Consider the following 12437-nt stretch of genomic DNA (forward strand, 5'->3'; position numbering starts at 1 on the left):
CCACACCCTGACAGTGCAGTGCAGAATGAAGCCCTCTGTCCTTTAGAGAGATGCTAAAGGGCCAGGGCTTCCTAGCAGAGAGCCTGGAGGGTGAGGCTGACGGCCCAGTAGACGTGCCCCATGATGTGCTGGAAACTGCTATTCTATTAATAGAGATGTATATCTCTCTAAAAGGCTTAAACCAAAAATATGTGGGGATTTTTAAATCCACTTCTGTGTTCTCCTTTCAAACATGCTTGTGCAGCTGTGACCTGGTTTGGCATCGGTAGGGAGGAATAGGAGTCCTCTGTTATCATATATTCTGCTACACATTGCATAGGAATTGGGATAATCATCTGCTTCGTTGTGAAGGGCTCAGATACCCCCTTGAATTAGGGTGGCTTGAGAGGCTACCACCGATCAGCTAAGCCATAGTAACTACCTGTGAATCCTCTCCCTTTGTGGCATGACCTCCCCACTGGGATAAGGGCTTGTATCCAGCCCATTTCTAATGGTTTGGGTGGTTCAGCTGACCACTCTGCACAAGCCTAAAGCCATCTACTCTTGCTGAGCCAGGTCACGAGCTGGACATGACTGCACTTGTGTTGCCAAGTGGATGTTTATAGGGATGGATGTGATTCAGATGCATACGGAGAGCAGACTTACAGCAGAAAGGCTTTTAACAACACATCTAGGCAAATCCATTTTATTTCAAAAGTATTAAAAAGAAGCTGGCAGCTGTAGTTTTCAAAAAGCCCTTCTAAAAGACAAAAGGTGCAATGAGATCTTTGTGCCCTCCTTCCCAAGAAAGAAGTTCAGGGGTATGTTTTCCCACCCCTTATGGTCATACTGTGGTCATGCCATTCTCAATGGCCCAGGTGGCATGGGTGCAAAAGCAGGGGTAGAGACCCTCGATTTTGACAGTCCTGATCTGCACTGCTCCAGGGTTCAAAGTCCAGTTCTCCACTTAGCTATTTTGGGAAGGTCAACAGCAAAGCCACAATCCCACCCGACTTTGCCAACCAGCCGTGGTTGCCTACCCAGCTGGTGAAACTTAATTCTCTCCTTATTTCTAGTTGATGTAGCCCTGTGGCAGCTCTGCGTGCTGCTACATTCCCTTCAGGTGAGCATCTGGCTGCCTGGGAGCGTCGCGGTGTGTTTCCATCTGGATGTCAGCCTCTGCAAACAAGCTGCAGATTTCCCTGTGCACGTGGCGCAGGGGGTCTCGGCCATGCCACGGACGTCAGAGATCACGTACCAACATGCTTGCTCAGCCTTTGCGTGCGCTTGCTGACGCTGCCCCCACCCTGCTTTCTGCTGTCTTTCATTTCTTGCTGCACCATCACTGACTGCAGCAGTAGATTGACCCTGATTGTGCAATCAGGGTGACTAAATCAGGAAAGAAAAAAAGAAAAGAAACTGCTGATTCAGTGCAGTCTCCCTTGGTTGAGGGTTTGCTGAAACAATGAGATTATTAATAGAATAGCAGTTCCCAGCACACTATGGGGCACATCTACTGGGCCATCAGCCTCACCCTCCAGGCTCTCTGCTAGGAAGCCCTGGCCCCTCTCCCTCCTGCTGCTCATCCTGCCTCCCCTGAAATGCTCTGCTGACATCTCGGGGAAGAGCCTGAAGTCCTCCGGTTCATCCCCTCCCTTCCCACGGTCTGACAGCAGTGGCTTGTGCCGGGCAGAAGGTGCTCCTCACGCTCTCATTGCAAAGGTGCATCACATCGGAACCAAGTTTTATAAACAGACCGCAGCCGCCTCAAAGTCATGGGCCCGTGGGTAACTGCTGAGGGGAGGGTAAGGGAAGTTTTTGGTCCCTGGCCATCCTTGCTACCTTTCTCATCTCCTTTCACCACTGTTGTCAGCTGCAGGCATTTGCCACCACCAAAAGCTCATGGCAGAGCGAAGAGACGTAACGCCAAACTCCAACCTGGCATTTGCTAAACACAGTGGTTCCCAGCAGTGATACTGCCAGGGAGCTTGGACAGATGTTAGCCTCCTCAGGACAAACATTTATCCTGAAAGAACTGAATTTGTGATTTTTTAAAGTTTTCTACCCCCTTATCCCAACACCTGCACTCATGTTTCTGTAGATGGGCTTCAAAAAACCCAAAAAGTAATCCTGCCCACAGACCACACTGCTCTCCCACAGAAACAAGTAGCCGTGGTTTGACCTGGGACACAGCCCATAGATGCACACCGCAAAGCCATCAGCAGAACTGTACAATTGCCTCTGCAGTGGTAAGTTTGTTTGTAAACTAGCTTGGGTTGGGCTTTTTTTCCTATTTTAGCTGATTTTTCAGTCTTTTTTCTTTTTGGAATGAACAAGGTTGGTGAATTTTGACATACCAGTCAGTTCTTGTGGTGGATTGACCCCGGCCATCAGGCAAACACCCACCCAGCTGCTCACTCAGTTCCGTCTCCCAAAGGGTGGGAAGAAAACAGAAGGAAGGTGAGAAGACTCACGGGTCAATATAATACAATTTAATAGGGAAAGCAAAAGCTGCACTTGCAAGCAAAGCAGAAAGAGGAATTCATTCTCTACTTCCCATCGGCTGGCAGATAGGCAGTCACTTCCTGGGAAGCAGGGCCTCAGCACATGTGATGGTTGTTTGGGCTGACAAATGCCCTAACCACAAATATATCCCCTTCCTCCTTCTTTCCCTGAACTTTTATTGCTTCTCTTGATGTCATATGGTGTGGAATATCCCCATGGTCTGCTTGAGTCAGCTGCCCCGGCTGTGTCCCCTCTGAACCTCTTGCCCACCCCCAGCCTACTCACAGCCTTGACGCTGTGCAGGCACTGCTCACCAATAGCCAAAACATCGGTGTGTAAGCAACGCTGCTTTAGCCACAAATCCAAAGCACACCACCATACGGGCTGCTGTGGAGAACATTACCTCCATCCCAATCAGACCCAGTACAGCTCTCCAGTATGACAGTGTTTATGCTAAAATGCCTTGTCCTTCCCAAGGAAGGATGAAGACTTTGATGCCCATGGATATTGGGAGGCACTGCTGAATTCAGGGGATGCTGAAGCAGATTGTGAGTGATCTGCTCACCGGCTCATGGAGGTGCCAGGTCTGGGGTCTCCCTTGTGAGTGTCCCACTGACTGTGTGGCTCAGCCATGGTCAGCACCCCCTAAAAAAAAGCGGATCCAGCTCTAAGGGCAAAAAATGATGTGGTACCTGGAGAGTTTCCATGCAGAAGAGAGACTGAGGCCAACACGCAAGATCTAAACAACTGTGATTTGTGTCAGGGCATTAAACAAAGCTTGAGCCTGGACCCATGTGGGATTAGGGACCTTGTTTTGAAGCCCCCCATGTCCCTGCATGCCCGGAGCCGCACTCAGGGGTCTGGCTGCTGCAGTAGCACCTGGGCACTCCTGGGACCGAGGAGAAGCACTTGTGCTAAAGCAATAAAATCCCTGGCGCTGCCTGGCTGACATTTCTCCTTTCTATGTTGATGTGTTGCTTGGCTTTGTTGTAGAGATTGAAACCAGATTTTCTTTCCCTTCTATGAGTTATGTTAATTTGTGTTTCATCAGAACTTGCCTCTTCTTTTCTTCCCCCCCGCTCCCTTTAGGCTGGATCCAGCTGCACCATGAATTCAAGGAACCACCTGCAAAATATTTTAATGACTTCAACCTGCTCTTTGAGGTGAATTAATACCAGGGCAGCCTCCACAGTATGGTGAAATAGTCAGGCTTGGCTAAGCAGGCCACCCTCAAAGCCGAAAAATATGTTCTGCAAGGCAGCCGCTCCTGACAGGCAACTCTGTTTTCAAGGACCCCGTACGGTGTCTTGTTCCTCACCTCAAAGACACTCTTCCTCTGTTCAGGTAAGAGCGGATCCCAGAGGTTGGACGTATCCCAGGCCAGCTTAGAAACAGGAGGGATAACGAGATGTGCAAAAACCAGCCACATGAAGAATGGGTTAGATCTATTAATGGTCTGCTATAAACAGCACAATCACAGCTGAAGGGAGGCATCTCCCGAGGCTCGCTCTGCACATAGCAGCTCAGCGCTGTAGGGAGAGATCAGCTGCTCCCTAATGCTCCTCTTTGCTGGGATCCTTTGGTTCATCCCACGCTTTCAACAAGGCCAAAAAGACTTCTTTAAGCACAGCTCATGGTGTAGCCACATCCCCACTTTCCTCCATCCCTTGGGCTTTTAAAATCCCAGGGTCATTTTAGATTTGCTAAGCAGCTATCAGCCACGTCAAATGATGCTGCAAGTGCTGCTGTGCTCCCCTCTGCCCAGGTGTGTGCCCCACAACCAACCCAGCCAGGCAAGCAGGTCCTTAACCTGCCCTCATCTCTTTTTTTCAGGAAAATCTCTGGGATTATGTGAGGTTCAGGGTCATTGTAGTTTTAGATATTAAGCTAGGCAGGTAGTCAGCAGGTTGTTCAGAAGGACGTTCCTAAAGAGGTTTAGTATCGAGTGTTGTCCTTGCACTGGGGCACATCCCAATTAATTGCCTGCACATCGATGCGTTACTCTGGATTTATCTCAGGGTAAACAAATTAAGGAGCTAATACTTGGGCTTCCACTGAAGGACGCCACAGGATGGTTTGTCTATGATAAGGTTTCTGGCCCAAATTTCCATGTCCTGAATGCTACTGGCAAACACTTCAGCTTGAAAATCCATTAACCTGTAACCACCCCGTGCCCCTTATTCAATGAATGCGGAGAGCAAACATGTGTGTGAGCAGCTATATACACAGACTTGAAACCATCACTGACAGCAGTCCATACAGAATTAACTCAAAGCAACTGTCCTGTAAAACATGTGTGCAGTGCTAGGTATTAAAGCTCAGCCCCTGAAAATGCTTCAGACTCCCCTGCCTCTCAGTTTTCTGCTGTCCCTAGAGAGCAACAACCAGCCCTGCTGTTCAAATCATCTCCCGTAATTGCTATGGTGACACTGGGTGTTTCAGAGACCCAAAGTCATGGCTTTTCCCCCTGAATTTCCTTCCTTCATCACCTGCCCTCTTTTCTCACATCCCTTTGCTGTTCTCCTGTGCAGCTTCTCTGGGTGCTGACATGACTGTGCTGCTCCCGTCTGTTCAGCACAGCTCTGCAAAAACCTCGATTCCCTTTCGGTGACTTTCCTGCTTGCCAGTGACAGCCACGCGGGGCTGAGCTTGCTCAGTCTCCTGCTAGGAAATGATAAGCTTGAGTCTGAAACCCCCAGCATCAGCACATGGGGGAAAAAAGTGACAGAAAAGGAAAAGACACTTTACTGGGAGTTTTATTGCCATCCTCCAAGGCATGGCACCTACAAGAAACCACAGCCAGTTTGCGATCAGTGCACTGTTCCCCACAGATCTCGCCTTTAGATCAGTATGGGTTGTTTTCCTTTAATTAGGGCCATTAACTGATTGCTGATTCTCCATTATTGTCTTTAGCAATGATAACTGATTCTGAATTCATTCTTTTGATTCTCCACTATTTCTCAGCGTGAAGTATCCCAGGGAAAGGGAACAAGAAACAGGTGAGGGATGGTGAGAGTGGGGTGAAGCATCCGTTGGGGCAGAGCACGGACCCTCGTCAAAGTGGCAGGGGGCTGGGAGAGGACGGGTGCAGTGGGTGCTGCTGGCTTGGTGTGTCAGTCCTGCAGCACTGGGAACGGGTCAGTGTGTCTGAGGCCATCAGTAAGGCTTGCCCTGCATCACAGGAGGTGTGCTAGGACTGGGGTGTTTGTGAAACATTTGGACTTGCCTTCTCATGTGCCAGTGGCAGGCTAGCACTCCTTATAGTTCACATTTGCTACCGTACGTGAAAGGCAAGTGTCATCGCTGCTTCTTTCCCACGCAGAAACAAACGCAAAGCCCTGATTCAACGTTCTCCTCTGAGCACCTCACAAAATGGGCTAATGCTAGTAGCAGGAGTGACTTAAGCTGGGATCAAGAGCAATGCAAATTACTTTTTCTTTGCATGCTTTCAGGTGCTTTATTTCTCTCTAAGAAACTAAGTGCAAGTGTCCAAATGCCTGGAGAATTACACAATGCTCAGATCTTGCCAGTGGCTAACTTGTCCGAGGTGTGGGCAAGTCTTTCTAGGGAAAAAAAGATTCTTTTGTACTGACCTTCAGGCTTTTGTGCATCTTTCCATAATCAAGACACAGCTTCTTTTGGGAACTAGCTGGGAATTCCCTTCTTCCTGCTACACTGGCAATGACAGATCAAGCAGAGCTGAAGCGTTTTGATGAACAAAAGTAGAATTTGCCCCACGGCCCTGACCCTTGTCTAATTCCAACCCTTCCCATTAAACTGCTTCTTTTTTTTTCTCAGAAGTAACTGGAAGCAGCAGGTCTCTAGGATTCTCACATTTGAGTAAGAGTTAAAGACCCAAAAGGCTTGGGCAGAGCGGCTGGAGCCTTCAACACTGTTAATTCTATTCAGGAGTACTGCCATTCTCGCAGGGTGTTTGAGCAGAGTTATGACAGAAAGCTGTTCAGAAGGGCTTTGGATGCCACAACCTCTGTGTATCCCCTACGTGTTACCTAGGAAGATAGGTCCATATGGTGATGGTGGTGGGCAGTGGTGGTAGAGCAAAGAATAACCAAGTGCCATTGAAGGCTGGTTCAATACGGAGATGGTAATCACTGAAATTAAAAAAGTGTGGTTCTTAATAAATTCCTTCTGTTCTAACCACCAGGGAACCTGGCAGAAGGCACAATTTAAGCAAAAACAAACACTGAAACGACACATGTATATGTACTTTAAAAGAAACAGACTGAGGAGGAAAGGGAGAAATCAGTTAGAAATAGGTTTTCATTATTGGTCAAATATTTAACTCTAGCCCAATAAAATAGTAAGATCCGCTTGTCATTATTTGCCTTTATTAATAAGTCAGATATCTCTAATTCAATACAGCACTCTTGATGGCATCAAGAAATTCTACATGGAAGCCACTGATTTACATTCACTGTTGTGTTTGAATGAGCTGAGCTGGTGAAAATGTCCGTGCTATAGGTTGTTTAACCTTCCCAAGGCACGTGTAGATTTAGGGCCTCATGCAGAGGGTGTTGGTGTCAAACGGCAGCTTTTGGGAGATGTCAGCAGGCTTCGGGTCAGGCAGGACCCGGGAAAGCCATGAGAGGAGCTGCAGTCATGGTGCCGATGCGGAGCATTTCTGTGCCTGCTGTTGCGGTCAATGTGGCAGGAGAGCTGGAGGACATTGGCTAGAAGACCCCCGGAGCTGTGGTGGTACCCAAAGCCCTCCTTGGCGCTCCTCGAAGACACCTCCTCAACAATGTTGGGGCCACTGAAGGACACGACTAGTGCCTCAGACGCCCCTTCCTTCTCAGTGAGGCTCCGGCAGGAGCCCTGGCTGACCCCACACCCATATTTCAGGGCTGAAATCAAGGGGCCGGGCGCGTGCGTGGGGCTCAGCATGTTTGACAGTGCTGAGCTGGGCAAAGGTTGATAAAGGAGGTCAGCCCAACCGGTGGGAGGCTGAGCCAGGCAGCCTGGCTCCCACTCCCCTCTCAGCCACATCTGAAAGGGATTTGCAGAGACCTCAAGATGAGGCTTCGAGACTCTCTCCTCGCCAAAAATATTAGAAAGACGTTGTGAAAAATTAGAGATCCCGGTGTCAATAAAGCGTGTGACAATTGCAGTGGGTTTCTGGCTATCCTAATTTCTTTAATTAAATTGCACCAAGCGAGCAAGCTGGTAAGCAGTTTTCACTGCGATGTAAGCGCATAGCTGAGAGAATTGGACCAAGGTGCCACGTGTTAATCATTATAGGATTTTGTCTGCACAACATCAGTCTTGCACAGATCTGCTTATGAAATCATACCTTTCCCATTAAACACAGTTTGAGTTTTGAAAGGGAATTCGGATTGGCTTGGCATGAACCTTTGTATAGGGCTAAGGAAACCTGGAGAGATGGCCCCGCTTTAGGTAAAGAAAAAAAATTAACCTGACTTCTCTTTTATGGTGCATTGAAAAGTCTCTGCTTAAGGACTGTGGATTGATGGAGTGGCCTGAGGTGGGAAGAATATTAAAAAAGATGTCAACATGCCAATAAATGTGTGTGCCAGAAATAAATGCATTATATGTTAGTCCGTCAGAGCAAGCTAAAGAAAGGTCTTCTTTTATGGAGAGAGACAGTCTGGTAGCTCACATCATTAAGGAAAAAAATGATCAAAGCAGAAATGAGCTCAAGTTTCCGAATGTCATCTCACCTTCAGAGTTCATTCCCTCAACCAGTCAAGGGCCAGATATTTGCCGAATAAGATCCAGAGGGGATCTCAACTCTACATAGAGAGTTGGGTGTACATTTTTCTTTAACTGTCCGCTGCTTTCCCTACATAGGCAACCTGACACTCTGGATTAGAAGTGGTCTTTGAGAATTTGTCCCAAAACTTTTCCCCAGATCAAGAAGAAGAATAGCAAAATCCTAAAGCAAACTGAAAAGAAAGTGGATCGAGGTCATGCATTTCATTCTCGGGCTTGAGAGCGTGAAGATCCAGACTAATGACAAGCAGATGGAAAGTTAGGCACTGGTCTAAGTTGGCTGCCTTTTGCAATAGCAGTAGGGCTTGGTCTATAGTGCAACATGTTTCTGGTGGAGATATGCTGGCTGGAGAGCAAAAAACCATTGCACAGAAAGCTGAGCCAAGAAGATTTTTGTTTTAGATAGTGTTTTGTCAGCCTAGCAACATTGTTAGTAGAGATGATATAGCTCTGCTGGCAAGAAAAATCCTAAATTGGTACATGCAAAGGTCTGATGTGATGTCTCCAGTGGCATGGCCTTACCAGGAGAGGACACATCATGCCAACAAGCTCCTCCTTGGTGGTCTGCATGCAGCCTCTAGCTAGGGATGAGCCTGAGCATCTGGTGGCAGGAGGAGGGAGGACCAGTGCCATACCTGGCTCTCAGCTCTGTCCCCTGGTACCAACACAGGCAGTGGGGCAAGAGATGGAGTCTTTTGTCTAGTTTAGCATAGATAAAGGCCTCAGTGAGGATAAGTCCTAATGCTTGTTGACACGTGAATGATATCCCTGGAAAGCTCGCTGGCACACCACTGACCCAGCACGGGAAGGGGACAACAGTCGGCAGCTCACGGTGGGTGTTGCTTTGTGTAACCTCCACTCAAAATTCAGGTTCTCAATGTACCAATAAGTGCCTTTGAGGTTCATTTGTCAAACACACACACACACAAAACCGAAAAAAACCCTCCAAAAATAAAAAAATTGGAGAAATATTAAAAAATAAAATGTAGAAATATCCCCTGTCCTGGGAAATAAACACATCCCAGTCCTGTGGCAGTGCCCCAGGCTGGCACCAAGCTCACATTACTTAATTATGATATGTTGCATATACCAAATAGCAGGGGACAAAACCCCTCCTTCATTCTCACAGTCTAGTGCGGCTGTGTCTGCCTCACAGCTGTTCAGAGCACATATATCAACACATCTCAGCATCTCAGTGCAAGCGGAGGTGCTGGAGATGCAAGCCTGGAGACAGAAGCTGCTACGGAGAAGTCCCAAATTTACCCTTAAACAGTGCAGAACTGTCTTCTTCCTTTCACAAGCTGATTTCCTTCTCTTTAAATGCAAATTTGGTTATAGCTCTTTGCAAGGTTTTTCTCCTTACAGCACCAGCTGCCCTTTTGCCTCCGCACCAATTCTTCCCTCTTGCCATCCTGAACCCAGTGCAGGGAGGACTGGCTGCTGTATTGTCACCAGGCAGGATTATGTGGACAGTGCGGGGAAAAATGCCAGGAAACTTCAACACCTCTGGGAATTCTGACCTTGAGCATCCCAGGCACACACTCCTGTTCTCCTGTCTTTATTTTCCCTGGTGAAAGGCTCAGTTATACCTCCCAGCTCTGTCCTGGGCTGGGGACAGAGCCTAAAATCTCCAAATGCAAAATCATTTAAAAAAATACAATTACTTTAAAAAATACAGAATATTTTTTGGGAAAAAAAAAAAGTGTCTTGCACAGACTGCTGAATCGCACAGTCCCACAGGGAAGAGCTCAGGAACATGCCCCCCAAGCCCGTGGTGCCCAGAGCTGTGGCAGAGGAAGATGCAAGTCTGGAGCATGAGGATAAAAACCCAACTAGAGAGCTGGGAAATGAGAGTTTGCCAGTGTTCCTCCTACCTTTAATTAAGATCATTGTCATTTTGGTCAACTCCCGCTCGCCTTCCCTCCCTCTCTCTGTCTTTTTGCCCTGAAAGTCTGTTCTGCAGACTCTACCCAGCTCTCAAAGCTCAAATTTTAATTAAAGTCGTTCAGTGGCTTTGAATGACTAATGACCTCTTATCAGGTATTGTGCTACAAATAACAGGCAAATGACCTTCCCTCCCACTCTTCATTAATACACTATTATTTTTTTATACTGCCTGCCCTGCCAAGACCCTTTTTGTTTTAAAATAATATCAGTATAGAAAACTTCCTTGAAATACATTTTAGTTAGGTGCAAAGGGCACAAAGAGGCTAATGGATGAAGATGCACCTTTACAGGCACACCTTGAAAAATCTGGCCACGAAGGGGTATAACTTATAATCCAATTTTCAGCAAAGACAAAGCAAGTCCTATTGGATTTCTAACACCAAGTTCTGTCTGATGGGCATTTCTGTCCATCGCTAGACAGCAAGAGTGTGATGCTGACCGGGTGAGCGTGGCTCAGGTTTGGGTATCCCTCAGTCCTCCAGGGATAATCAATAAGGCAGTAGGAGAAAAGCATTTCTGCTGGAGCTACAGAAAGGACAAGGGTTTAGGATGCACAGAAATAAGTAAAATTTCCATTTTGCCTATATTCCTAGCTCTCCTTGCTTAGCTGCTGAGAGTTTTGATAGAGGAGGAAACCCTCTGTGATTGCTGTCCTGAGCAGCCCCGGGCCCCGTGTGAGGAAGAAAAAGAGCTGAGATGAGCAGAAGGCGTTGGTGGGGCATTTGCTAAAGTCTTGGTTTTTGTCAGAAAAAAGAGATAGCGAGAAGTAAGTAGAAGAAAAAACCAGAAAACACAGTTTCTTTTCCCAGTGGCAGTTCTCTTTTTGGTGCGTGGGGTGGGGGTGGCACCTGGCTGTGCTACCTCCGGGTAAGTGGCTCCTCTGAGCAGCTCTGCAGTGCTTTGGTTGTTTGGAGCAATTAAGTTTCATCTTCCTTCTATGCTCCTTCATATCCATCGGTGCCGGAGCTGAATGTTTTATGAAGTTTTGGTGAGTGTCCGAGGCGTGAGCTGGGAGCACAGAGGCCTCTGCCAGGCTCCCACCAGCCCAGTGGCTGCTCTGACATGCTGTTTCCCTGGGAAAGTCCATCACAGGTTTCCAAATCCGCAGGCACACAGTGAGGTCTTTGCCACAAATTTGCAGCGCTACGAAGGTAAGAATTGAAAATAAACTAGTAGCATTGTTGAAGAATTATTTTTTGGCTTCTTGAGGTTGTCTTATAAACACAAAAAAAAAAAAACCCAAAAGGTGACCTCATAGCATAAATCCTCCCCTATAAATGACTCTCTAAACACCAGCAACAACTTTCAGCCATACCTTGGGCTCATTTGCAAATGGCCACCTTGAGGCAAAGTTTTCAGACTCACCATTTGATATCCTTTAGGTCAAACTCAGGCATGAGCACATGTTAAACCCAGACATTTTTCAAAGCACTGGCCACAGCACAGTCTCTAACTGAGATTTAGCTGCCCCACAGTGGCAAACTTGGCCTGAGCTGAAGGAGAACTGAACTTGCCATTGTTTTTCAATAGCTGTTTATCTCTTTCTCTGTCAAATGCTCAGCCTGCTCATGTATGCATGGCCGCCATGCTGCGATTTGCTCCGGGTTTATGGCTTGAAGCTGTGGCTTTCTCTTGATGCATCTGCAGCCCAGGGTGGGAGACTGCAATACAGAGGCTGGAAACATCCCAGCAGCTTTCCACGGGCTTGGATTTCCCCCGTGTGATGCCATGAAGCCATGGTGGACCTGACCATGTTTGACATAGAGGTATGATGGACATTTTAGTGAAAATTACTTTCTGAGCTCCATTTCTGCTGTGGTGGGTGGTGGTTACACACACCCACCGGCTCGTGCTGCCCGGCCGTGGCTGGCCGCTGTGAGGAAGCTCAGCAAACCCACCACGTTGCTGCTGGTTTCTTGGCCAGCCCAGTTGTAAGGAAGTCACATCAAGTCATGTTCTGCTTTGTGCGAGTGGACAGTGCTGACATATTTCCATTATTGATTTTCTGTACATTTAACAATAAAACATCCACATGGCAGCTCTAAGCAAGGCAGCAATAATTGAACTTTTATAATAATGACAAAAGCCCTGCAGCAGTCACTACACAGACAGGTTCATTCTGTCCTCAGTGCCCTTTTCCCTCAGTTGGCCAAGTTGAGCCAGAAGCAAAGTCCTACCTCTCCTATCAGGTTTCCTCAGCGATTTGCTCACTGTGGGATAGCCCCAGGGCTGGGGGAAACGGGGCCATTTGGGGT

Source organism: Aptenodytes patagonicus, chromosome 6, assembly GCF_965638725.1.
Source record: "Aptenodytes patagonicus chromosome 6, bAptPat1.pri.cur, whole genome shotgun sequence".
In the NCBI taxonomy this organism is placed as follows: Eukaryota; Metazoa; Chordata; class Aves; order Sphenisciformes; family Spheniscidae; genus Aptenodytes; species Aptenodytes patagonicus.